General features: G+C 41.7%; 1 long non-coding RNA gene across 1 annotated transcript in view; it reads right to left on the reverse strand.

Moving 5' to 3' along the window:
- The window catches only part of LOC145520767 (uncharacterized), a 56177-nt gene that overhangs the window by 23605 nt on the left and 6169 nt on the right, over nucleotides 1-26403 (reverse strand). The window contains exon 2 of the long non-coding RNA XR_014064802.1: nucleotides 6433-6480. This is a non-coding gene — a long non-coding RNA (uncharacterized LOC145520767). The remainder of the gene's footprint in view (nucleotides 1-6432; nucleotides 6481-26403) is intronic.

A 26403-nucleotide genomic window follows, 5' to 3' on the forward strand; every position in this document is an offset into this window, starting at 1 on the left:
GCTCCATCTGGTCAATGTGAAAAAATGACTAGTTCCAAAAAAAAGATTATCTTTTTTTCAGAAAGATAATCACACTAAGCGATTGGGAACAGCTCTTTCAGTAATGTCTCATTTGGTTCAATTTCTCTAGGTAAGCCTGAGGCAGGAGGGAGATGGGACCCCCAGGGTAAAGGCAAGAGGAGATTCATTCCCTGTGGACTGATACACTGAGACAAGAATAGCAGGGCAATTAAGTGGGAGGCGGGACCCTACCCAGACCATATATTCCTCATTTTCGAAGTCAGGAGACCTCCCAACCGCACAGGTAGAGAAAGGCTCCTTGGAGATCAAAGGGGAGTGATGCCAAGGGATGCTCTACCCACAGGCCTCTTGGCTAGAATTCATCTTGGCTAAGAGAAGTGCAGGCACACATAGGGGGACCCCGAGATATACAAAATACAGCCTTAGAACCAGGTAAAGCAAGATGATTGGTCAAAGGAGACTTGGAAGAAATGCCACATAAAAGGAATTCAAACTGTCAAGAGGGTGCGACTCAGGGACTCTTTCTCTGAGTCTGCCAGTATGTCTCCACATGTATTGAACTCTTTTCCTCCTAATAAACACTTCACTTGCTTCACTATTTGCTGTCTTTGTGGAAATTCTTCTCTGCAGCCAAAAAGCCAGGGCCTCGTTACTACCCTTGTCTAAAGACCAGGATTCTGTGCTTCTACCACCAGGATCCAACCTCAGTCTCTGGCCAGGGAGTGAAGCCCTGCTTCAAGCTGCTGTAAGCCAGTCCCACCCAAGATCAAGCCTAGTTCAGGAATCATACTGACCAGAAGGGAATAGCAAATCCTAATTCCCAAGGGAAGAGGTTTCTACAAATTTAGATTTCCTCCCTGGCTTGGATGGGAAGTCTTCTATTCAGGCTCTTCACAGGTTAAGCAGCTTCCTAGATGTGCACAGGACTCTGTGCTCAGGAGGATCACACACTGAGCTTAATATTCTACTGGCCCTGTCTTGAAATTGTGAATAACTTTTTAACAGGAGGCACTGATTTCATTTTGCACTGAGCCCCACAAATTCTGTAGCCAGTTCTACTCATAGAAACATTATATTGGAATGCTTTTGGCTGCAAATAAGATGTTCAAGCTGGATTTAGAAAAGGCAGAAGAACCAGAGATCAAATTGCCAACACTTGTTGGGTCATAGGAAAAATAAGAGGATTCCAGAAAAACATCTACGTCTGCTTCATTGACTATGCCAAAGCCTTTGACTATGTGGATCACAATAAACTGTGGGAATTCTTAAAGAGATAGAAATACCTGACAACCCTACCTGCCTCTTGAGAAATCTGTATGCAGGTCAAGAGGCAACAGTTAGAACTAGACATGGAACAACAGACTGGTTCCAAATAGGAAAAGGAGTATCAAGGCTGGATACTGTCACCCTGCTTATTTAACTTATATGCAGAGTACATCATGTGAAATGCTGGACTGGATGAAGCACAAGCTGGAATCAAGATGCCAGGAGAAATATCAATAACCTCAGATATGCAGATGATACCACCCTTATGGCAGAAAGCAAAGAGGAACTAAAAAGCCTCTTGATAAAAGTGGAAGATGAGAGTGAAAAAGCTGGCTTAAAATTCAACATTCAAAAAATGAAGATCATGGCACCTAGTCCCATCACTTCATGGCAAATAGATGGGGAAACAATGGAAACAGTGAGAGACTTTATTTTCTTGGGCTCCAAAATCACTGCAGACAGTGACTGCAGCCATGAAGTTAAAAGACACTTGCTCCTTGGAAGAAAAGCTATGAGAAACCTAGACAGCATATTTAAAAGCAGAGACATTACCCAACAAAGGTCCATATAGTCAAAGCTACAGTTTTTCCAGTAGTCATGTATGGATGTGAGAGTTGGACCATAAAAAAAGTTGAGCACTGAAGAACTGATGCTTTTGAACTGTGGTGTTGGAGAAGACTCTTGAGAGTTCCTTGGACTGCAAAGAGATCAAACCAGTCAATCCTAAAGGATTTCAGTCCTGAATATTCATTGGAAGGACTGATGCTGAAGTTCCAATACTTTGTTCACCTGATGCGAAGAATTGACTCATTGGAAAAGACCCTGATGCTGGGATGATCCCCTGGAGAAGAGAATGGCTACCCACTCCAGTATTGTGGCCTGGATAATTCCACGGACTGTACAGACCACAGGGTCGCAAAGAGTCAGACATGACTGTGTGCAAGGTCTGATGCTGGGGAAGATTGAAGGCAGGAGGAGAAGGGGACAATGAGATGGTTGGATGGCATCACCGACTCAGTGGACATGAGTTTGAGTAAGCTCTGGGAGCTGGTGACAGACAGGGAAGCCTCGCGTGCGGCAGTCCATGGGGTTGCAAAGAGTCAGACATGACTGAGCAACTGAACTGAACTGAAACCCAACCAAAATCAGCTGAATCCACGAGAAAAACTTCTCTCAAATTATAAGAAATCACAATATAGGTTAGCCCAGGACTTCAATAACTCAGTGATATCACCAACCAGGCGCGAAAACTGTTACAGAAGCTTTTACGTCCCTATGTCCTATTTTCAGACATTCAGTAAGAATCTCACGTGAACATCGCTCTCCCAAGTGTTAGATGCTACAGGCATGCCCAACCAGACATGCAGTCAAATCGGATAACACAGTTTTTTATGATGTTGGTGACGGGATATAGAACAAACCAAGCTCTCGATCTTGAGTACAATTACAAGGTTGGTAGCCATCTGGACTAGCTAGATTCCTCACCTTGTTCATACAACAGTGAAGGAAACTATATAATCTTTCTAGTGAACTATATGCACCAATCATCAATGAAAATTATGTCCAAAATTTCCTCTATTAGCTAGAAACCCTTCTTGTATTCATTTTGGTAACAATATTTGAAATCATTTCACAGTTCCCACAAATACCATGGATTTCTTTTAGAGAATGTCAAATGTTGTTTGTTATTTTTGCTGTTTAGTCACTCAGTTGTGTCTGACTCTTTGCCACCGCGTGGACTGCAGCCTGCCAGGCTCCCTGTCCCTGGAATTTCCAGGCAAGAACACTGGAGTGGGGTGCCATTTTCTGCTCCAGGGGATCTTCCCAACCCAGGGATTGAACCCGGGTCTCCTGCATCTCCTTCACTGGCAGGTGGATTCTTTACCAATGAGCCACCTGGGAAGCCCTAATACATTAATATAATCCACACAACATAACCCAATCCTTTCAAAAGTAAGGAAAAGCCATTCAGCTTTTTTCATATATCATTATCCAATATTTGAATACCTTTACCTTACCTAGCCAGTAACTGACAAGACTCACTCAGAAACCAGAGCAAAGGTCAGATTCTCCAAAGGATCTATCCAATGAGAGGTAAACAAAATGAAAGTTCAAGAAGGAAAGAGGTGGGCTAGCAATGGTTATAGGAATTGTAACCCATAGTAACCACTATATCCTGATCTTGTCCCTTATGGAAAATTATCTTACCAAAGTGAAAGTGAAAGTGAAGTCGCTCGGTCGTGTCCGACTCTTAGCGACCCCATGGACTGCAGCCCACCAGGCTCCTCCGTCCATGGGATTTTCCAGGCAAGAGTACTGGAGTGGGCTGCCATTGCCAAAGTTAATTCAATTCAAAATACTCTTGCTCTACACAAACATGCCTGAATCAGACTAAGTCCATATGCCTCCAAAGGTCAATTATCTCACACATCATAGCAGGGGGAACGTGTAAAGATGCTCTGAGCAGAAGATAGGGAAGACGGGTTCAAGAGAGACCAGCTTGGGTGCCAGTCTTCACACTTCAGGTAATTAAACTGAAGCCAAGTGGCAGCAGGTTTGAGAGTGGGATTCCTGACTCTGCTTAGTAGTCAAGCCCTGAACAACTCCTATGAGTCTCAGATTATCAGTTTTCTTACCTGCAAAGCAGATGTCACCAAAGGAGCTGCCAGCACAAGATGCTTGTGACCACAGAATGAACATACCATTCTAACGACTGTGTCTGACACCCTGGCAAACATTCAGTTAATGTGCCTCTACTTACCTAAACGAGGATAGTTCTGAAAACAGCCATTAGCACTGGGTGGAGAAAACCTCAGTGCAAAGATATGCTTGTGATAGCTTGTAATGGATGATCTGAAGTTAGAACTGGCTGTCATCTCAGCAAAAATGCTCATGTGGAGACCACACCGAAGTTATCCTGGAAGGGGAGTGAGTGTGTGAGTGTGTGAGTGTGTGTGTGTGTGAGTGTGTGAGTGTGTGTGTGTGTGAGTGTGTGTGTGAGTGTGATGTGCTCCTGTGTGGGTATATGGGTGGGAAGGGAAAGTGAAGAGTGGGTGGTGACCAGCCATTCTTGTTAATCCTTGAGAACAATATAGTGAATTGCAAACTAAACTAACAGTCAGTCATTTTCAAATTGTTTCCAACACAGCAGTACAGATTAATGGGCTGAAAACTGCCCACTTCAAATACTTGACTTATATGCAGAAAATACTAGCTTAGTATCTGAAATTGGAATTTCTCCATAAACAGAGTACTAAAAGAGCTCAACAAATTATATATTAGTCTTTTTCCCCATCATCTTGGCATTTGTTCCTTTAATGCCTTAGACTTCAAAGTCTGCAAAGGCCAAAGCTTTTTTTCCATTCAAAAATCTACTAAATTGAGGTCTATCCCTGAAAAAACAAAGCAACCTTAATTATAATTTTTCAAACAAGGCTACAATAATTCTCTATTTATCTCAACAAGAAAAATGCTCAGAAGACAATCAATAAATCATGTTTTCCTCTTAGCAAATTCTAGACAACTCACTAATGTTTTCCAATAAACTATTTGGAAGACAGTTTGTGACTCAGGCAAATCAGACAATCTTCTAATATAATTTCAGACAAGACTGAACTCCAAATCGCATACTTAGAAAACGTCTGGGGTCAGTGCAGTTGAACGTTGGTAGAACACTACAAAAATAAGTCCTCTGGGACAAAGCAGTTGGCTCCACAACAGTTCAACAAGCCACACAAAATTGAAATTAAACAGCTTATGACTCTTTATTGAATCACTTTTGCCTTTCGTTCCCTGTCCAATATAAGGAGAACCAATCATCTGATTTGCCAGTATGGCCAAACAAAATCAAGAATGAATGATCAAAGATTATAGACATACATCAGTGTTTACACACACATATAAATATACATTTGGCCAAAAATCTGTTCAGGTTTTCCCATACCATCTTAGGGAAAATGTCAAATGAACGTTTTGGCTGACCCAACATAAACACATTTCTAAAAACATAAAAATGGGATTTTTTTTTCTGAAATATTAACTGGTGGCACTTTTTCATCTTGTGTTATCTTGTGCCCAGGAGCCCTTGCCTCATCCAGCTAGACCAGGTCAGCCTCATTCCTCCTTACTTCAAGGAAGAGAAGGAAGCACAAGCAGAGACATATCTCTTTCTAGCTTTGCTTTTCAAGAGTTTAGGTCCTGCAGGGAAAGAGCCAAGTCCTAGTGGTGATTATGGATTTGGGAACACATGTAATAAGTCAGATCAAGGCTCCCAGATAAATGATCATTCTCTAGGTAGAGGGGCTGAGAGAGCTAGTATAAGGAAGGGAAGAGAGCTAACAACCAAGGGGGTCTGTGACATCCAGCCTGATGGGACAACAGCGAGATACTGCCAGTGTGTACAAGTGGATATTTCACATATATTATAACAAAACATTGAGTTGGCCCAAAATTTTGGGTTTCCATATGATGTTACAGAAAATCCAAATGATCTTTTTGGCCACCTCAATAATTTACCACATTTAGGTTCGTCTAGTCAAAGCTATGATTTTTCCAGTAGTCATGTATGGATGTGAGAGTTGGACCATAAAGAAAGCTGAGAGCAAAAGAATTGATGCTTTTGAACCGTGGTGTTGGAGAAGACTCTTGAGAGTCCCTTAGACTGCAAGGAGATCAAACCAGTCCATCCTAAAGGAAATCAGTCCTGAATACTCATTGGAAGGACTGATGCTGAAGCTGAAACTCCAATCCTTTGGCCACCTGATGTGAAGAACTGGTTCATTGGAAGAGACCCTGATTCTGGGAAAAATTGAAGGTGGGAGGAGAAGGGGACGACAGAGGATGAGATGGTTGGATGGCATCACTGACTCGATGGACATGAGTTTGAGCAAGCTCCAGGAATTGGTGATGGACAGGGAAGCCTGGCGTGCTACAGTCCATGGGGTTGCAAAGAGTTGGACACAACTGAGTGACTAAACTGAACTGAATGAAAACCTGTACCTAAACCTATACCTAAGCATAAAAAACCCACTTTGGAGAATATGTGACTTGAAAGGCAATTGTTTTAAAACTTTATATTGGTGTAGAGTTGATTGACACTGTTGTGTTATTTTCGCGTATAGCACAGTGATTCAGTTATATACATACATTTTCTATAGCCTTCAAACTGGATGGAATGTCACTGGATATGAAGGACTGGGAGAGAGAGAAAAGAAAATGGTGACTTAGACATCAAAGGGTTCCCAAGATAGTTTCTGCCTTGTCTCCCAAGAATGAGTCCCATCCGTCTTTGACCAGTCCAGCTAAAGATGACAACTTAGTGAACAGGTGCGGAGAAGGCAATGGCACCCCACTCCAGTACTCTTGGCTGGAAAATCCCATGGATGGAGGAGCCTGGTAGGCTGCAGTCCATGGGGTCGAAAAGAGTCGGACACGACTGAGCGACTTCACTTTCACTTTTCACTTTCGTGCATTGGAGAAGGAAATGGCAACTCACTCCAGTGTTCTTGCCTGGAGAATTCCAGGGACAGGGGAGCCTGGTGGGCTGCCATCTACGGGGTCGCACAGAGTTGGACACGACTGAAGCAACTTAGCAGCAGCAGCAGTGAATAGGTGTTTCCTTAGTTAGACAGTTTGACTGACAGGTGAATAAATTAATGAATCAGTTCTTTTCAGTACCTCCTTCTGTTTTTTTTATATTTGGGAGACTCTACGATACAATGGTTATATGTCTGAAATTCTGGGTTAGTTCTGAGTTTAAATTGATCACCTCCTGCTAATTAACTATGTGAAAAGTGAAGTGAAAGTGTTAGTTGCTCAGTCATGTCTCATTCTTTGAAGCTCCAAAGACTGTAGCCTGCCAGACTCTTCTGTCCATGGGATTCACAGGCAAGAATACTGCAGTGGGTTGCCATTCCCTTCTCCAGGGGATCTTCCTGACCCAGGGGTCAAACCCAGGTCTCTCACATTGTAGGCAGATTCTTTACTGTCTGAGCCACCAGGAAAACCCCAATTAACTATGTGATCTTATGTAATTAGTTAATTATTCAGATTCCTACTCTATAAAATGGCAACACAACTTTTGCTGTGAGGATTATATGAAAGAATATCTTAGTGCACTGTGCCAGGCACACAAGTGTTTGTTAATAACTGGTAATTTATTAATCAACTTTGGTAACTATAATTATTATTCTTTTCAAGTTAGAGTAGAATCAACACAATTGCAAATTAGTTAAGTCAGAGCATAAGACCCAGATAAAAAAGTGGAAGTTGAATAGCCCAAATCACTAGCCCCTGACCTAAAAGTTAAATTCAGCTCCAAATTCAATTTTTGCAGCCTCATTTGTTCTGGGCAACGCGGCAAGAAGAGAAGATAAATAAATCCTGAGATCTGTCCTCAGGAGTTCACACTGCCGTGGGAAGGTGAGACACCCACAGAGAACACTGAAATAGCTTTGTGTGTGTCTGCACCTAAGGGAATGCAATTAAAATAATAATAAGTGACCTGAGAGGTGAGAGGAAGACTGCACCAGGGTGACCTAATGTACTTGGAGAAGACAGAGAAGATGGTAGAATATATTGCAGACATTCTCCACATGCAGACAGAACAGGGGTAAGACTGACCTTAGCAAATTTCTGGGACACTAACTAAGAAACTGGGTGAAAATGCACATTCCACCCATACCCTCATAACATTAACAATGACCACATCAGCAGGATGGCTATCAACTTCCAGCCCCTGTGGTTTTTAGCCTGGGAAATTTTCTGGCCATCAGTGCAGGCAAAAGTGCTGGAAGATTAATTCTCACCTGCAAGAAGCTCTCAGTATATCCTAGCTGATGAATCGGTAACCCAACTCCTTTGCACCTCTGCTTCCCAAGATGGCCCCAGTAGGATTGAGTTTCAGTTGCCCACAGTGCTAAGTGTGCTGGAAAATAAAACGTCTTCTATTGGCTTCCTCTCTGGCTCTGTCCTCCTTTTGCACTTTCCTACCATTGTTACTCAGGATCATTTCCCCAAGAGGCTACTTGAACTTGAGCTCTTGCATCAAGTTAAACCAAATCTGGGAGAATAAAGGCATTCTGCTCAATTCAGCAAAGATTTCTTAAGCACTTTCTTTGTGCCTGCACTAAGCTGCCCACTGTGGATTCCCAAGATAGATTAAAGGCACTCCCTGACGGTACATCCGTTGGATCATAGAAAAAGCAAGCGAGTTCCAGAAGAATATCTACTTCTGCTTTATTGACTATGCCAAAACTTTTGACAGTGTGGATCACAACAAACTGTGGAAAATTCTTCAAGAGATGGAAATCCAGGCCACCTGACCTGCCTCCTGAGAAATCTGTATGCAGGTCAAGAAGGAACAGTTAGAACTGGACATGGAACAACAGACTGGTTCCAAATCAGGCAAGGAGCACGTCAAGGCTGTATATTGTCATCCTGCTTATTTAACTTATATGCAAAGTACATCATGTGAAGTGCTGGGCTAGATGAAGCACAAGCTGGAATCAAGATTGCCAGGAGAAATACCAATAACCTCAGATATGCAGATGACACCACCTTTATGACAGAAAGCGAAGAAGAACTGAAGAGCCTCTTGATGAAAGTGAAAGAGGAGAGTGAAAAAGTTGGCTTAAAACTCAACATTCAGAAAACTAAGATCATGGCATCCAGTCTCATCACTTCATGGCAAATAGATGGGGAAACAATGTAAACAGTGAGATACTTGATTTGGGGGGGCTCAAAAATCACTGAGGTTGGTGACTGCAACCATGAAATTAAAAGATGCTTGCTCTTTGGAAGAAAAGTTATGACCAACCTAGACAGCATATTAAAAAGCAGAAACATTACTTTGCCGACAAAGGTCATCTAGTCAAAGGTATGATTTTTCCAGTAGTCATGTATGGATGTGAGAGTCGGATTATAAAGAAAGCTGAGCACTGAAGAATTGATACTTTTGAACTGTGGTGTTGGAGGAGACTCTTGAGAGTCCCTTGGACTGCAAAGAGATCCAAGCAGTCCATCCTAAAGGAAATAAGTCTTGAATATTCATTAGAAGGACTGATGCTAAAGCTGAAACTCCAATACTTGGGCCTCCTGATGGCGAAGAACTGACTCATTGGAAAAGACCCTGATGCTGGGAAAGACTGAAGGCAGGAGAAGGGGATGACAGAGGATGAGATGGTTGGATGGCATCACCGACTCGATGGACATGAGTTTGAGCAAGCTCTAGGAGTTGGTGAAGGACAGGGAAGCCTGGTGTGCCACAGTCCATGGGGTCGCAAAGAGTCGGACACGATTGAGCGACTGAACTGAACTGACTGTATGAAGTTTACACTCTGGTTGGAAATAGGAAGTGAAAGGGAAGTGAGCTGTGTTGCCATCAACTAGGTCATAAACTACTTGGGGAGGAGGATCGTATTTGACTTGTCATTAGAGTTCCCTCAGTAATTGGCACAATTCCCAGCACATGACAAGGGCTCAACTATAATATTTATTGAATTAAAATGTGTGTTAATAACAATACAACATCTTTAGAATATTCTATAAGCCATCACATGTGCTTTACAAAAATAATGCCATTGAATCCTCCCTGAATTCCTACAACAGGAATCAGGATGGCTATTGAACAGATGAAGAAACTGAGGCTCAGCGAAGCTGTAGCATCAGGTGTTAGCTCACCAAGCTAGGATTTGACTTTCCTCAAAAGCTATACCATCCTGCTATCCCTACCTCACATACGGTCACATAAGCAGGTTATAATGAGGGAGAAATACAAGGAGAGACATCTGCCTTTATGTTACCAGCAGCTGGGCCTGTGATGCAACAAAAATGTGGCTACTAATTTCCTTCAAACATTTCCTGGACTTAACAGTCAGAATATGGGCTTTGTTGCTCGTAATCCTAACTTTCCTCGGAGAGATGCAGCTCTAAGGAAAGGAAGGACTCATTCCTCAACCTGATGATAGAAAATCAGAACCCCAGCCATTGTGTTGTATGTGCACTTCAATAATCTCAATTCAAAGCTGACAAAGAGGTTCTAGAGAGGTCACACACGTTGGCCAAGCTCGCAATTATTCTTTTTCTACCAGTCACCTCTAACAAGCTAAGACAGGCAACTCCTTCAGGCGAGAAAGGCACAGGCCTGCACGTTGGCCTTCAGTGGCTAAAAAGGAGGCAAGAAGATAGAGAATCCAGCCTCATGCATTACCCTGGGCAGTACATCTTAACCTAGCTAGAGGGAAGGATCAACTGTATTCTCTTCAATTCCCAATGCTCTTAGACCAATACAGCTATAAAATAGTGTGTTGGCTAAAAAGTTCATTTGGGTTTTCTGTAACATCTTATGGGAAAACCCAAATGAACTTTTTGGCCAATCCTATACAATAAATATGAACTACTAGATGCTTTTCAGCAACATCAAATAGCTCTAACCATTTCTAAATGTACTCTCAGTTTCTATACTGGGGACTTCACTGGTGGCACAGTAGATAAGAATCTGCCCACCAATGCAGGGGACACAAGTTCAATCCCTGGTCCGGGAAGATTCCACAAGCCACAAGGGCAACTAAGCCCATGGACCATAACTACTAGAACCCGGGAGCCACAAACCCCTGCAATGAGAAACCCACACACCACAGCTAGTGAGCAGCCCCCACTAGCTTCAACTAGAGAGAGCCAACACGCAGCAGCAAAGACCCAGCACAACCAGAAATACATAGAAATGTCAAGGGAAGCAAGTAAAACATAATTTTTAAAAAATTCTATGCTGATCTTGTCATGGGCCAGTAACAGTTTGTGGTTTGGGATCTGACCACACGTACTTTGAGCAGCACATCACAAGCCACAGGAAAGACAGAAGGGGTGCACATTAATAGCATTCAGGGTTGACCCAAGCTCAGTTTTGCAAGAAGTGGCTTGGTGTCTCTCCCTTGTCCTTCAAGTCCAATCCCTCTGTCATCAGTGCTTCCCTGTACCTCCTTTGACGCCTCGACCACCTCACCTGGGCCCATAAGCTGTTTGCTGCACACCCAGACCTTCTTCCCCAAAGTCTCCTACACCTGGAATTCCCCTGACAATCCCACAATCAAACTGTTCCTGTAGCTTATCTAAGCTAGGCAAAGCTATTCGCTACTGGTCTAGGACACAAGGCAATCCTGGATGAACATTTAATATCCTGCAAACTATACAATAGTTTCCCAAGTGGAGTACTTACATCCTGCAGTGTGTATAGAATGATGCACCATGAAATAACAGCAAGCAAATGTAGCTTCTGTTTATATTGATCTTTTTTCTTTTCAAATGTCTACTTTAAGGTATCACTTACAATGTACTTTGGGCTTCCCTGGTGGTTCAGAAGGTAAAGAAACTGCCTGCAATGCAGGAGACCCAGGTTTGATCCTTGGGTTGGGAAGATCACCTGGAGAAGGAAATGGCAACCCATTCCAGTATTCTTGCCTGGAGAATCCCACGGACAGAAGAGCCCGGCAGGTTACAGTCCACGGGGTTGCAGAAAGTTGGACATGGATGAGTGACTAACACTATAATGCACTTACTATAGCACTATAGTACATATGATAAGCAAAAGAAAACATACAAACATTTATGTATGTATATATATATATATATATATATACATACATACATATATACATATATATATATATGAATGCATATATATAAGTAAGGGGGTGCCAGCTCTTTTTTTCCAGATAACAGAGCTTAGTGAAGAAGTCTTTTTAACATACATAAGTTTCATTAGAATACCTTGTTTCAAATGTAAATCCCAAGGTCTGATTTACTGGGTCTGTGGTGGGACCCTGGAATATGGATTTTTAAGAATCACCCCCCAATTCAAGTGATTTTGATGTGATTGTCCCAGAATCAGCCTGAAACATCCCCCACACAGAAAAAGGGAGGGCATTTTGTTAGAAGAAACTGATACAATTTTTGTGCAATTTTAGTTAATGGTAATTCATGAGTAAGAGCAGAGAGCTGGTATTCTTTTAACAGTGACATTTTAAAGTAATTAATTCCCACACTTGAAAACAAGGTCACTGTCTGTAAAACTCGGTGCTTGTTAAGATTCCAAAAGTAGAAATTAAAGGAGAGAAAGTCATTTATTCTGGAAAACGCAAACATAAAAGAGAACATGCTGTTCTTTTCAGATGAGTCCAAATGAGTGTCATGTTGACCCGTGGAGAAACTGTTCAAACATGATACAAGTAAAGAATGCGAAGCATGTTTTGACAGACGTGGAGCTCAGTTGACAGAAAACCAGGCCAGTCTTGACAGTACCAGGACTTGGAGAAGGGATTTCTTTTCCAGAATGGGCCATGTGTTTGGAAGCCTCAACGCTGGCAATGAAAAGTAGAGGAAACCTATGTGGAATCTAGAAAAATGGTACAGATGAACCTATCTGCAGGGCAGGAATAGAGACACAGACATAGAACAGATGTGTAGACATGGAGGAGGGAGGCAGGGGGCATGAATTGGGAGAGTAGCATGACATATATACAATACCATGTGTAAAATAGAGAGCTAATAGGAAGGTGTAGTATAGCACAGGGAGCTCAGCTCGGTGCTCTGTGATGACCCAGAAGGTTTGGATGGGTGGTGGAAGGAAAGTCCAAGAGGGAGGTGATATATGTATACCTATAGTTGATTTGTAACGTCATACAGGAGAAACTAATACAACATTGTAAGGCAATTATCTTTCAATAAAAATTGTAGAGGAAATCTAGCTAATGGAACTGGTGTGGCATCCTGAGGTATGGCAGGGGAGCGATCCAGCTGGGGTTCATAAAAAGAAGGTCTAGGAAGCAGTAACAGAGAGGCTGATCAAGGAAAAATGCTCCTGCAACAGAGCAGGGATCCCATCACCGGGCAGAGTTGTCAGGACACATGTGGAGCCCTGGTGGCACAGTTGGAGATAAAGCAGCTTCTCCACACTGAGTATATGAAATCCAGGGAGATTATCAAACCAAGGGCTCTAGGACAGCAAAGAAAGTCTATAGATAGAGACTAACTACAAACCAGGCATCATCTCATCTCAGTTGCCTCATTTGGAAAATCCAGTCAGGACAAAAGGAAAGTTGACTCAATGCAAATGAACCAGGAGCCCCTGGAATGCCTTTTATGAAGAGCTGAGTCCTACATCCCATGACGGCCTTGGTTTCTCTATGGGGGTCAATGCCATTGTTTTATCAGACTGGATAAATACATGTGTGTGTGTCTAATAAATTAACGGGTGGATAGATAGAAGATAGATACACAGATATTCAGATATTACCAAGGGGAAGATCCTACTCCTGGATCAAGTAAAGTACAAATCTCAGGGCAACCCCAAAACTGTTTTGTCAGAAAAAAATAAACTTCTGAAAACTTTTTGCAGAATGAGTTGAAATTCTTAATGACAAATCATCAGAAGGCTTGGGATTCTGGATTGCACTAAAGTAATTCTTTCATACATGTAGTAAGTGAGCAAGGTACAGAGCCAAGAGATAGAGAAATTTTCATATGGATCTCACATTTAAAAGGGAAGAGATGACACAACCGATGAAGAGTCGCAGTGGTAGACAAACATAGGTTTAGGGTGGTGATTTCTATTTGTTCTGAATTTTCTCCTCCATTAAGTCAATAGTAACATACTGTCACCTTGCCCCCCTGGGTTATTCCAAGGTGATGCTCCTAAAGGCATCCTGAAGCAAAGTCCCCTCATTGACTCTTTACCTCAAAAAGACACAAGAATAAAGGAATGATTCATTATTGGACAAATCTAAAACTTTCAAGTTTCTGAAAAGATAACCAAATCCATAAATGATGTATGATTTTTGAAAAGAAAGCTTCATGCTCCCTTTCTTGTACATTCACCCAACAAATGGTTATGTGAGATGGGCAATGTGTCAAGACATGGGTGACAAGGCCAGGCCCGGCCCACATGGACACAAAGTGAAAGGAGATATGTGAATCATTGACAAATGAGAAATTCAGCCATAGATGCAAATCCCTTGAGGATAAATCCGTGGGACTTTTCCTAAAGGGCAAAGCTGTCACATTATGATTTGATATAATTGACTGAGCCTCCCCATCACAGGGGAGGCAACATGTTTAAGTTAAAATAAAAAGTTATGATGACACACAGATAATAAGAAGGTACATTGATCAATACGTCTTGAGTCACCTGCTTGTTCATTTATTTCCTGAAAATTTATTAATAGTACCTATTAGATGCCAATCACTGAATGACACGCTAGGGTGGGTTTGGAACAGAACAGTCATTGTTGGGGGGAAAGAACCCCAAAGATTCAGTAAACCATCCCATAAATAATTAAATGACTACCATGATGTCAAACTCCATGTGGGAACGTGAAGGGGGTGCTAACAGAACAGAGCAGGGGCGATGGCACCCCACTCCAGTACTCTTGCCTGGAAAATCCCATGGACGGAGGAGCCTGGTAGGCTACAGTCCATGGCGTCGCGAAGAGTCGGACACGACTGAGCGACTTCACTTTCACTTTTCACTTTCATGCACTGGAGAAGGAAATGGCAACCCACTCCAGTGTTCTTGCCTGGAGAATCCCAGGGATGGCGGAGCCTGGTGGGTTGCCATCTCTGGGGTCGCACAGAGTCGGACACGACTGAAGTGACTTAGGAGCAGCTTAGCAGAACTAGAAGGATGAGGAAGAAAACGAGGATGGAGACGAGAAGACGGATCACGCGCAGAGACCCTATAAGGGAAAGAGTTTGAAGAGGGAGAAGGTCCCGAAGGTGACTCCTAGTCAGTGAATCACAGTCCTCAAGATGAGGACACTCATTAGGCAACACTACAGAGAAAAATAGAAGCTGGAGTATAAGCCTTGCAGAGAGGGCTAATGACTTGAAACTTGTCAGGAGAGCAAAGGAGAGCTAACAGAGGGCTTAAGTAATTTCAAAATACTATTTAAATATTTCTAGCTGGTCCCCAGTAAAAGTTCACTTAAAAAAAAAAAAAAGAGCAAAAGGGAACATTTGAGATGTTCTAATTTGTGCAAATTATTAAATAAAACTATACTGTGAGAGTAATTACATTTTCTACTTTACTTATGGAAAAATACATTAGAAATGAAATTAGATGCTTTGTCATTTGCGTTCTATCACCCTGCTCCAATGACTCCTACAAATGCAGGGTTGGAGGGTCAACTCAACTGTTTGAACAGCCCTGTTGGCAGAAGAGACTTCAAGCTCATGTGTATCATATTTGTGCCTTTGGAAGACATGGACCAGAGTGTTTCTGAAAGTGAACAAATAGCTAGATAAATAGCAGTTACATCTTTCTCCAGGTTAAAAAAAAACAAAAGTGGAAAAGTGTCTCCTTGCAAATTTTACTCAGCAAAGGCAAAACAATGCTATTTATATGCATACCATTTTCATCCTAACAATTAGGTTTTTCTAATAGAGAATAAATAGATTTTGGAAGAGTAAACACTGTGGTCTATCAGGCAAACTTTTCCCCCTTCAGATGGGTACATATTTCAGTCCTAGCAAATATACTTTAAAAGTTTGAAGTTGTCGGTATTGGGAATGGACCTCCTTTACTTACATTAATGGGACAAAACATGCACTCATTTTTGATAGAGACCATTTAAACCTTTTTAGTTGGCCAAAGAGAGAAAATAATTTTATTTTCCATTAGGCTTGTTTGTGAGGAAATAGCAAACTCTTGGCCTCAGAACTGCTTTTCATTTCTACCCCAAAACATTACCTTTGCCAAACTGTTTTACAATAATTGCAGTTTTTCAAGTAGTTTTTCAACAACACTCAAAAATCCATTTTCCTATGAGCATTCATAGTACGAGAGCTGAAAAACAATGTTTAAGTTTGGAATGGATCTAAATACAAACAAACCCACGGAGTCGAAATAGCATTAATTTTCGCTAATTCCCAGAAGGCAGACAGCCATCTTTATGAAATTCCTAAATGCACAATTTCTAAGTTTTCTGGGTTAGGATCCTCATACAATAATAAACATGCTCTCCAATGTCCACTATTACATAATTAGAAAGCACCTTCTCCCAGCCTCACAACTCCCATGTAATGCTTAGCTGAAGCTGTTGATACCTAGCTCCCATCTCCTTGGGTCTTAACCTTCTCCAACTTGTTATTCAGTTGCTAAGTCATGCCCAACTCTTTGTGACCCCGTGGACTGCAGCACACCAGGCTTCCCTGTCCTTTACTATCTCCTGGAGTTTCCTCAAACTCATGTCCATTGAATTGGGGATGCCATCCAACCATCTCATCCTCTGTCATCCCCTTCTCCTTTTGCCTTCAATCTTTCTCAGCATCAGAGTCTTTTCCCGTGAGTCAGCCATCACATCAGGTGGTCAAAATATTGGAACTTCAGCATCAGTCCTTCCAGTGCAACTTATGGACAGCCTCTAAATCCATGTGGCCATAACTCTAAGCCTGAAGATTCTCCTGACTGTAGAAGGATGCTCATCCCTCACATGGGACAGACAGAAGATCTGAGAAGTTCATGATTCCAGGAAAAGACCTTCAACCTATGATCCATGAGAGTTGATGATGTCCTTTCCTTTCACATGGAGCTTTGAGACATGATCTACACAGCAAACCACCATCTCATTAACCTCGAACTAGCTTCTTTCCCATACCTGCCACTATTTTCCCCACCCACTCCTGGTACTACCTGGGTCACCTTACAATTAAACTATTTATGATCATACTATTGTTTCCAGTCCTGAGGTTTTAGGGAATCCACCCAAGGAATAGTCATTTTCCAAACAGTTCCAAAGTGTCATTTTTACTCCCAAACTATCCTTAATGTCTGTGCAAAATAATAATAATAATGGCCTTTAACTTTTCACAAATGATGACATCAAAGGCAGTAAATGACAAAATCCTGGATGCCAAAAATGCGTGCCTAGTCCTGGGGGTAAAAATGGGGAACAAGGTACCCAGCCACTGTTTTCATTGAGATTACCGTCTCAACTCCATACGGATAAATCTCAGATTTCTACTCTAAGGGTTTCAGAAATGAGGAAATGTCGTGCATTTTCATCTGTTAAAATTCCCCTTTAAAATTCCATGAGATTCTAAATCACTGGTGACTACCCTTGTTTGCTATCACAAACTGATAGAAATCTAATGACATTCTTTCAGAAAAAGCCACATATGCAGGTGCTTATAGCGTGGTGCATGAGACTTCAAAGATCTCCCAGTCTCTGAAAACCCTATGCATGAATTTCTTGAGAGTTTCTAGACCCAGGGAAAAACCCATGTTTTAGACCAGGGCTACCCAATGGAACTACAACATAGACACATATATAATCTTAAATTTCTAGCACTCACCTTCTGTTAATAAAGAAGCCAAAGAGAAACAAATGAAATTAAGCCTAATATTGTGTTTTATTGACTCCAAACTATCCAAACTACTAACTACTATGATTTAAATATGCAATCAATATAAAATTATAAATAAACTACTTTTACATTATTCTTTCATTCTGAGTTTTCAAGTTCCAGTGGGTATTTGACACTTATGGCATATATCAATTCAGACCAGCTACATTTCAAGTGCTCAGTGACCATATATGCCTAGTGGACACAAATTCTCTAAATATTAAGTATTCTCTACATAATACTTCTTTAAAACAAGAAGACTGTGGACAACAATCCCTTAGAAGAAATGTAACAGCCCTGATAATTTTTTTTTATTTTATTTTATGTTGGAGTATGGCCAATTAAGCTTCCCTGGTGGCTCAATGGTGAAGAATCCTCCTGCCAATACAAGATATGCAGGTTCAACTATTGGGTCAGGAAGATCACCTGGGGAAGGAAATGTCAACCCACACCAGTATTCTTGTCAAGAAAATCTCATGGACAGAGGAGCCTAGCTGGATGCAATCCATGAGGTTGCAAAGAGTCGGACATGACTTAGTAACCTAAGCACTGCCACCACTTAGCCAGTTAACAATGTTTTGACGGTTTCAGGTGACAGCACAGAGACTCAGCCATACGTATACCTGTCCCCATGCTCCCCCAAACTCCCCTCCCATCCAGGCTGCCAATAACATTGAGCTTAGTTCCTTGTGCTATACAGTAGGTCCTTGTTGGCTATCCATTTTAAATATAGGGGGTGTATATGTCAATCCCAAACTCCATAACTATCCTTTCTCCCCCTCTGTCCTTATGAGAGTCATAAATTCATTTTCTGAGTCTGTGAGTCAAGACAATTTTTGACTTGAAGTTAGGAAGTACGCCACAATGAGAAGATTGCTCCAAGGGCAGTGGGGCATTATAAGGAGAAAAGAGGAAGGTCCGGGAAGCAGGCTTCTGTTACTTCTTTTATTGTAATTTAACTTTTATTTTATACTGGAGTACAATTGATTTACAATGCTATGGTAGTTTCAGGTGTACAGCAAGCTGTTCAGTTATGTATATGTGTGTGTGTATATATATGTGTGTGTGTATATATATATATATATATATTCTTTTTCAGATTCTTTTCCCATATAGGTTATTTCAGAGTATTGGGTAGAGTTCCCTGTGCTATACAGTAGGTCCTTGCTGATTAACTCTTTTATATACAGTAGTGTGTATAAAGAAAGAAAATTGTTCAGTTGTGTCCAATTCTTTGAGACCCCATGGACTGTAGCTTACCAGGCTCCTCCGTCCATGGGATTTTCCAGGCAAGAGTACTGGAGTGGGGTGCCATTTCCTTCTCCAGAGGATCTTCCCGACACAGGGATCGAACCCAGGTCTCCTGCATTGTAGGCAGACACTTTACTGTCTGAGCCACCAGGGAAGTGTGAATGTTAATCCCAAGCTCCTAATTTATCCCTTCGCTACCACACTTCCCTTTTGGTAACCGTAAGTTTGTTTTCTATGTCTGTGAGTCTGTTTCTGTGTTATAAATAAGTTCATTTGTATCATTTTTTAAAGACTCCACATATAAGTGATATCATATGATATTGGTCTTTTTCTGTCTGACTTACTTCACTTAGTATGGTACAATAATCTCTAGGTTCATCCATGCTACTGCAAATGCTTTATTTCATTCCTTCTCAAGACTGAGTAATATGCTACTGTATATCGGTACCACATCTTTATCTGTTCCTCCATCCATGAATATTTATGTTGCTTCCATATTTTGGCTGTTGTAAATAGTGCTCCAGGAAATATTGGAGTGCACATAACTTTTTGAATTATGGTTTTCTCTGGATATCTTCCCAGGATTGGCAATACTGGATCAGATGGTTGTTCAATTTTTCTTTTTTTCTAAGGAGCCTCCATACTGTTCTCCATAGTGGTTCTACCAATTTATATTCCCACCAACCATGCTGGAGGGTTACCCTTTCTACATTCTCTCTAGCATTTATTGTTTATAGACTTTTTGACGATGGCCATTCTTTTTTCCCACTGTTGTTCAGTCACTCAGTACTGTCCAACTTTTTGCTACCCCATGGGCTGCAGCCCCCCAGGCTTCCCTGTCCTTCACCATCTCCCAGAGCTTGCTCAAACTCATGTCCATTGAGTCAGTGAGGCCATCCAACCATCTCATCCTTTGTTGTCCCCTTCTCCTGCCTTCAATAATTCCCAAAATCAGGGTCGTTTCAAATGAGGCAGGTCTTCACATCAGGAGGCCTAAGTATTGGAGCTTCAGCTTCAGCATCAGTCCTTCCAATGAATATTCAAAACTGATTTCCTTTAGGATTGACTGATTTGATCTCTTTGAAGTCCAAGGGACTCTCAAGAGTCTTCTCCAACACCACAGTTTAAAAGCATCAATTCTTTGGTTCTCAACTTTTTTTATGGTCCAACTCTCACATCCATACATTACTACTGGAAAAACCATAGTTTTGACCATATGGACCTTTGTCAGCAAACTAACGTCTCTGCTTTTTAATATGCTGTCTAGGTTGGTCATAGCTTTTCTTCCAAGGAGCAAGTGTCTTTTAATTTCATTGCTGCAGTCACCATCCTTAGTGATTTGGAGCCCAAGAAAATAGTCTGTTACTGTTTCCATTGTTTCCCCCTCTATTTGCCATGAAATGATGCGACTGGATGCCATGATCCTCATCTTTTGAATGTTGAGTTTTAAGCTGAGGTTTTCACTCCCCTTTCACGCTCTTCAATTCCTCTTAGCTTTCTGCCTTAAGGGTGGTGTCATCTGCATATCTGAGGTTATTGATATTTCTCCCTGCAATCTCGATTCCAGTTTGTGCTTCTCTCAGCCCAGCATTTTGCATGATGTACTCTGTGTTTAACTTAAATAAGCAGGGTGACAATACACAGCCTTGATGAATTCCTCTACCAATTTTGAATCAGTCAGTTGTTCTATGTCCAGTTCTAACTGTTGCTTCTTGACCTGCATACAGGTTTCACAGAAGGCAGGTATGGTAGTCTGGTATTCCCGTCTCTTAAGAATTTTCCACAATTTGTGCTCACAATCAAAGCATAGTCAGTGAAGCAGAAGTAGATGTTTTTCCTGAATTCTCTAGCTTTTTCTATGATCAAGTGGATGTTGGCAATTTGATCTCTGGTTTCTCTGCTTTTTCTAAACCCAGCTTAAACACCTGGAAGTTCTCAGTTCACGTACTGTTGAAGCCTAGCTTGGAGAATTTTGAGTATTACTTTCCTAGCACGTGCAATGAGTGCAGTTGTGCAGAAGTCTGAACATTCTTTAGCACTGCCTTTCTTTGGTATTGGAATGAAAGCTGACCTTTTCCAATCCTGTGGCCATTGCTGAGTTTTCCAAATTTGCTGGCATATTCAGTGGAGCACCTTCACAGCATCATCTTTTAGGATTTGAAATAGCTCAACTGGAATTCCATCACCTCCACTAGCTTTGTTTGTAGTGATGCTTCCTAAGGCCCAGTTGACTTCACACTGCAGGATGTCTGCCTCTAGGTGAGTGATCACACCATGATGGTTATCTGGATCATGAAGATCTTTCTTGTATAGTTCTTCTGCGTATTCTTGCCACCTCTTTTTAATATCTTCTGCTTCTGTTAGGTTCATACCATTTCTGTCCTTCATTGTGCTCATCTTTGCCTGAAATGTTCCCTTGGTATCTCTAATTTTCTTGAAGAGATCTCGAGTCTTTCCCATTTTATTGTTTTATTTTATTTCTTTGCATTGTTCTCTTAAGAAGGCTTTCTTACCTCTCCTTGCTGTTCTTTGGAACTCTGCATTCAGATGGGGATATCTTTCCTTCTCTCCTTTGCCCTCACTTCTCTTTTCTCAGCTATTTGTAAGGCCTCCTCAGACAACCATTTTGCCTTTTTGCATTTGTTTGTGTAGAGTTGTCTCTTGTGTTGTTGGAAGAGCATGTTTGCTATGACCAGTGCATTCTCTGACAAAACTGTTAGCCTTTGCCCTGCTTCATTGTGTACTCCAATGCCAAACATGCCTATTATTCCAGGTCTCTCTTGACTTCCTACTTTTGCATTCCAGTCCTCTATAATGAAAAGGACATCTTTTTTTGGTGTTAGTTCTAGAAGGTCTTATAGGTCTTAGTAGAACCATTCAATTTCAGCTTCTTCAGCATTAATAGTTGGAGCATAGACTTGGATTACTGTGATAGTGAATGGTTTGCCTTGGAAATGAACAGAGATCATTCTTTTTTTGAGATCACATCCAAATAATGCATTGCAGACTCTTTTGTTTACAGTAAGAGCCTGTGTGTGTTTCCATGTCAATTTTGAAAGGCTTGAAGGAGTCCTAGAAGATGCAAGCATAGACTACTTTTGTGAGCACTTACTACATGTGAGATACTGAATTAGGCACTTCATATATTTTAGTTTGGGCTTCCCAGGTAGCTCAGTGGCAAAGAATTCACCTACCCGTGCAGGAGACTCTAGTTCGATCCCGGAGTCGGGAAGATCCCCTGGAGAAGAAAATGGTAATCCTCTCTAGTATTCCTACCTGGGAAATCCTATGGACAGAGGAGCCTGGCAGGCTGCAGCCCATGGCCTAGTAAAAGAGTTGCACAGGATTTAGTGACTAAACAACAACAGCAATTATTTTAGTTCAAAGTCCTTCTACAGCTCTACAGGATATTGTTGTTATCCTTACTTTAAAAAGAGTTAGGTGAGGAGCTTTTGCTCTAGGACACACAGCCATGAGTGACAGAGCTGATATTTGAAGTGAGATATGCTAGAGTCCAAAGCCTGGGCTTTTTTCATGTCCTGTATCATCAAAGCAATGGTTTTTCCAGTTGTCATGTACAGATGTGGGAGTTCAACCATTAAGAAGGCTGAGCACTGAAGAACTGATGCTTTCTAATTGGGGCACTGGAGAAGACTCTTGAGAGTCCCTTGGACTGGAAGGAGATCAAACCAGGCAAACCTAAAGGAGAGCAACCCTGAATATTCATTGGAAGGACTGATGCTGTGAAGCTGAAGCTCCAATACTTTGGCCACCTGATGCTAAGAGCCAACATATTAGAAAAGACCCTGATGCTGGGAAAGACTGAGGAGAGGAAAAGAAGGGGATGACAGAGGGTGAGATAGTTGGATGGCATCAATGGTTCAATTAGCTTGTCTTTCCCCTTCCTGCCATAAAATCCTCCTAGCAAGCTCTCCTCAACAAGGATGTAAAAATTCATTCATGCTTTCATGCTAAGAGTTGACAAGTTTAGAACAGGAATTGCAAGCATTCTTCTATTCAAATATCAACTGTGACTATCATCTTATTTCCAGTGTGGAGAAAGGCTCTGAGACTGCTTCTGGACTCAGTAGCAAGGAATGTTATGATGAAGTAGTCATGTTGTCCATTAGTATACAGGTGGGTGGCTAGTGGATGAGCTACACATTTCCTGTTAAAGAGGACTCATAGTTTATAAAACGTGTCTTAAATAACTCAAAGAATGTAGTCCTTACTGAAGAAATTTCAGGCATATACACTTAGTAATTAATGATCTATACTTAAATTTCTATATTATATGTTTTAAGAAATTTATAGACTATGCAAATGAATCCACCTGTCAAGGAGGAGATACAGGTTCGATTCTTGGATCAGGAAGATCAACTGGAGAAGCAAATGGCAACCCACTCCAGTATTCTTGCCTGGGAAATCCCATGGATAGGGGAGCCTGGTGGGCTTCAGTCCATGAGGTCGAAAAGAGTCAGACATGACTGAGCAACTTAACACTGCAAATGTTCAGTTCAATTCAGTCACTCAGTCGTGTCCGACTCTTTGCGACCCCATGAATTGCAGCACGCCAGGCCTCCCTGTCCATCACCAACTCCCGGAGTCTACCCAAACCCATGTCCATCGAGTCGGTGATGCCATCCAACCATCTCATCCTCTGTCGCCCCCTTCTCCTCCCGCCCCCAATCCTACCCAGCATTAGGGTCTTTTCCAATGAGTCAACCCTTCGCATGAGGTGGCCGAAGTATTGGAGTTTCAGCCTCAACATTAGACCTTCCAATGAACACCCAGGATTGATCTCTTTTAGGATGGATTGATTGGATCTCCTTGCAGTCCAAGGGACTCTCAAGAGTCTTCTTCAACACCACAGTTCAAAAGCATCAATTCTTTGGCGCTCAGCTTTCTTCACAGTCCAACTCTCACATCCATACATGACCACTGGAAAAACCATAGCCTTGACCAGACAGACCTTTGTTGGCAAAGTAATGTCTCTGCTTTTCAATATGCTATCTAGGTTGGCCATAACCTTCCTTCCAAGGAGTAAGCGTCTTTTAATTTCATGGCTGCAGTCACCATCAGCAGTGATTCTGGAGCCCAAAAAAGTAAAGTCTGACACTGTTTCCCCATCTATTTCCCATGAAGTGATGGGACCAGATGCCATGATCTTCGTTTTCTGAACGTTGAGCTTTAAGCCAACTTTTTCACTCTCCTCTTTCACCTTCATCAAGAGGCTCTTTAGTTCTTCACTTTCTGCCATCAGGGTGGTGTCATCCACATATCTGAGGTTATTGATATTTCTCCTGGCAATCTCGATTCCAGCTTGTGTTTCTTCCAGCCCAGCATTTCTCATGATGTACTCTGCATATAAGTTAAATAAGCAGGGTGACAATATACAGCCTTGATGTACTCCTTTTCCTATTTGGAACCAGTCTGTTGTTCCATGTCCAGTTCTAACTGCTGCTTCCTGACCTGCATACAGGTTTCTCAAGAGACAGGTCAGATGGTCTGGTATTCCCATCTCCTTCAGAATTTTCCACAGTTTATTGTGATCCACATAGTCAAAGGCTTTGGCATAGTCAATAAAGCAGAAATAGATGTTTTTTTGGAACTCTCTTGCTTTTTCGATGATCCAGCGGATATTGGCAATTTGATCTCTGGTTCCTCTGCCTTTCCTAAAACCAGCTTGAACATCTGGAAGTTCACAGTTCACGTATTGCTGAAGCCTGGCTTGGAGAATTTTGAGCATTACTTTACTAGCGTGTGAGATGAGTGCAATTGTTCGGCAAATGTTAAGACACATCAATGTGGATATAGATGTAGGTGTAGATGTAGACAAAGACAGGCATATGGATGGAGATAGTTTCTCCAGAAGGATGCCAAGCTGGTTTATGACACAGATGAGAACATAACTGGGGGAGAAAAAAGAAGCTAAAGAAAGTTCTATGTCCAAGTTTTCATGCTAGCAAGGATCAGCATTACCACTGGAAGCTAGCCTCTGATCACTGCCTTTGGGAAATTATCAAATTCTTTCATTTGATTCTCATGACAACTTTATAAAGTAGGTTGGATATTAGAGAGAAAACTTTGCCCAGTAGCCAGATAAAGACCCTGTGGCATGGGAAAGTGATGAATAATCCTAAGAGTGTTCATGACCTCTTTCCACTAGGTTCCAACAACACCTTTATTGTAGTGGCTCTTACAGAGTAGCAGATACTGACTGCATATGGGGAGTTATCCTTTCCACCTTGCTTTTTAAGTATTTGGAGTTAGAAACCCTACAAATGGCCTTTTGGTCTCAAGAGCATAATTAGCTACTTAATTGGTTCTAATCATGGTAATTAAATTCACTCATTTTCTCCCTTTCATGTGAAAGGGGATATTTCAATGCACCCTTCTCCCCTGCCCTACACAGATTATCAATAAATGAGTTTTCTTTCTCACCCTATTTTTAGCCCCTTCCTAAGGTTGTACCAATCCAAAAAGGTAGAAAGAAAGACTTTGAGGTTAAAGGACTAGAAATATTTGCTTCCTGCAGAGCTAACTACAGACCATTCAGTACAACAGAAAAACAAGCGGAACCCAGATATCAGCTGGGTTCACCCAGGCCTCTACAATTAAAATCGGTTAGTGCTCCACATAATAAATAATGCAACATCTGTCTACCGTCCAGAATGCTCAGGGAATTTGACAGGTGGTGTGCTTCTTTCTTTGAATCACCTGTGGTTTCATGTTTCTGATTCTAATGAATTAGTTCACTTTATAAGTCTAATTTTGTAGTAATTTTACTCCAAGATTCTCCATAATGGATACCACCTCCTGTCTTTGCTCCCCTCAATTTCACTTGCCCAGGGCTGTAACAGACATAGGGTGGTTGTGGGGGTGAGGAAGCAAGAGGAAGAAGAAAAGATTTACAAATAGGCAACTGAATGAGAAGGACTTCCCTGGTGGCCCCGTGGTTTAGAATCTTTGGAATCTTTGTCCAGTGAAAAGGACACTGGTTCAATCCCTGGTCCAGGAACCAAGATTCACATGCCACAGAGCAACTACGTCCATGTGCTACAACTACTGAAGCCCGTGCATCCTGGAGTTCCATAACAAGAGAAGCCACCACAGAATAAGCCTGCGCACTCCAACTAGAGAGAAGGTCCTGCTCACTGCAACTAGAGAAAGCCCACGTTCAGCAATGAAGAATCTGTGCACATCAACAAAGACCCAGCATAGCCAAAAATATATGAATAAATAAACCAAAGAACTAAATGAGGGCCACCCCACTTTGGAGTCATATGGGACAAAACTTCAGCAGGAAGTTTGTTTGAGCCTCTGCGTTGTTTGGTTCCACCTCTCTTTTCTCCTCTTGACTCACCTGATAAAGAGTTACTGCAATGCGGGAGACCTGGGTTTGATCCCTGGGTTGGGCAGATCCCCTGGAGAAGGAAAGGGCTAGCCACTCCAGTATTCTTGCCTGGA

The sequence above is a fragment of the Giraffa tippelskirchi genome, chromosome 9 (assembly GCF_054371585.1).
Source record: "Giraffa tippelskirchi isolate mGirTip1 chromosome 9, T2T-mGirTip1v1.2.pri, whole genome shotgun sequence".
Lineage (NCBI taxonomy): Eukaryota > Metazoa > Chordata > Mammalia > Artiodactyla > Giraffidae > Giraffa > Giraffa tippelskirchi.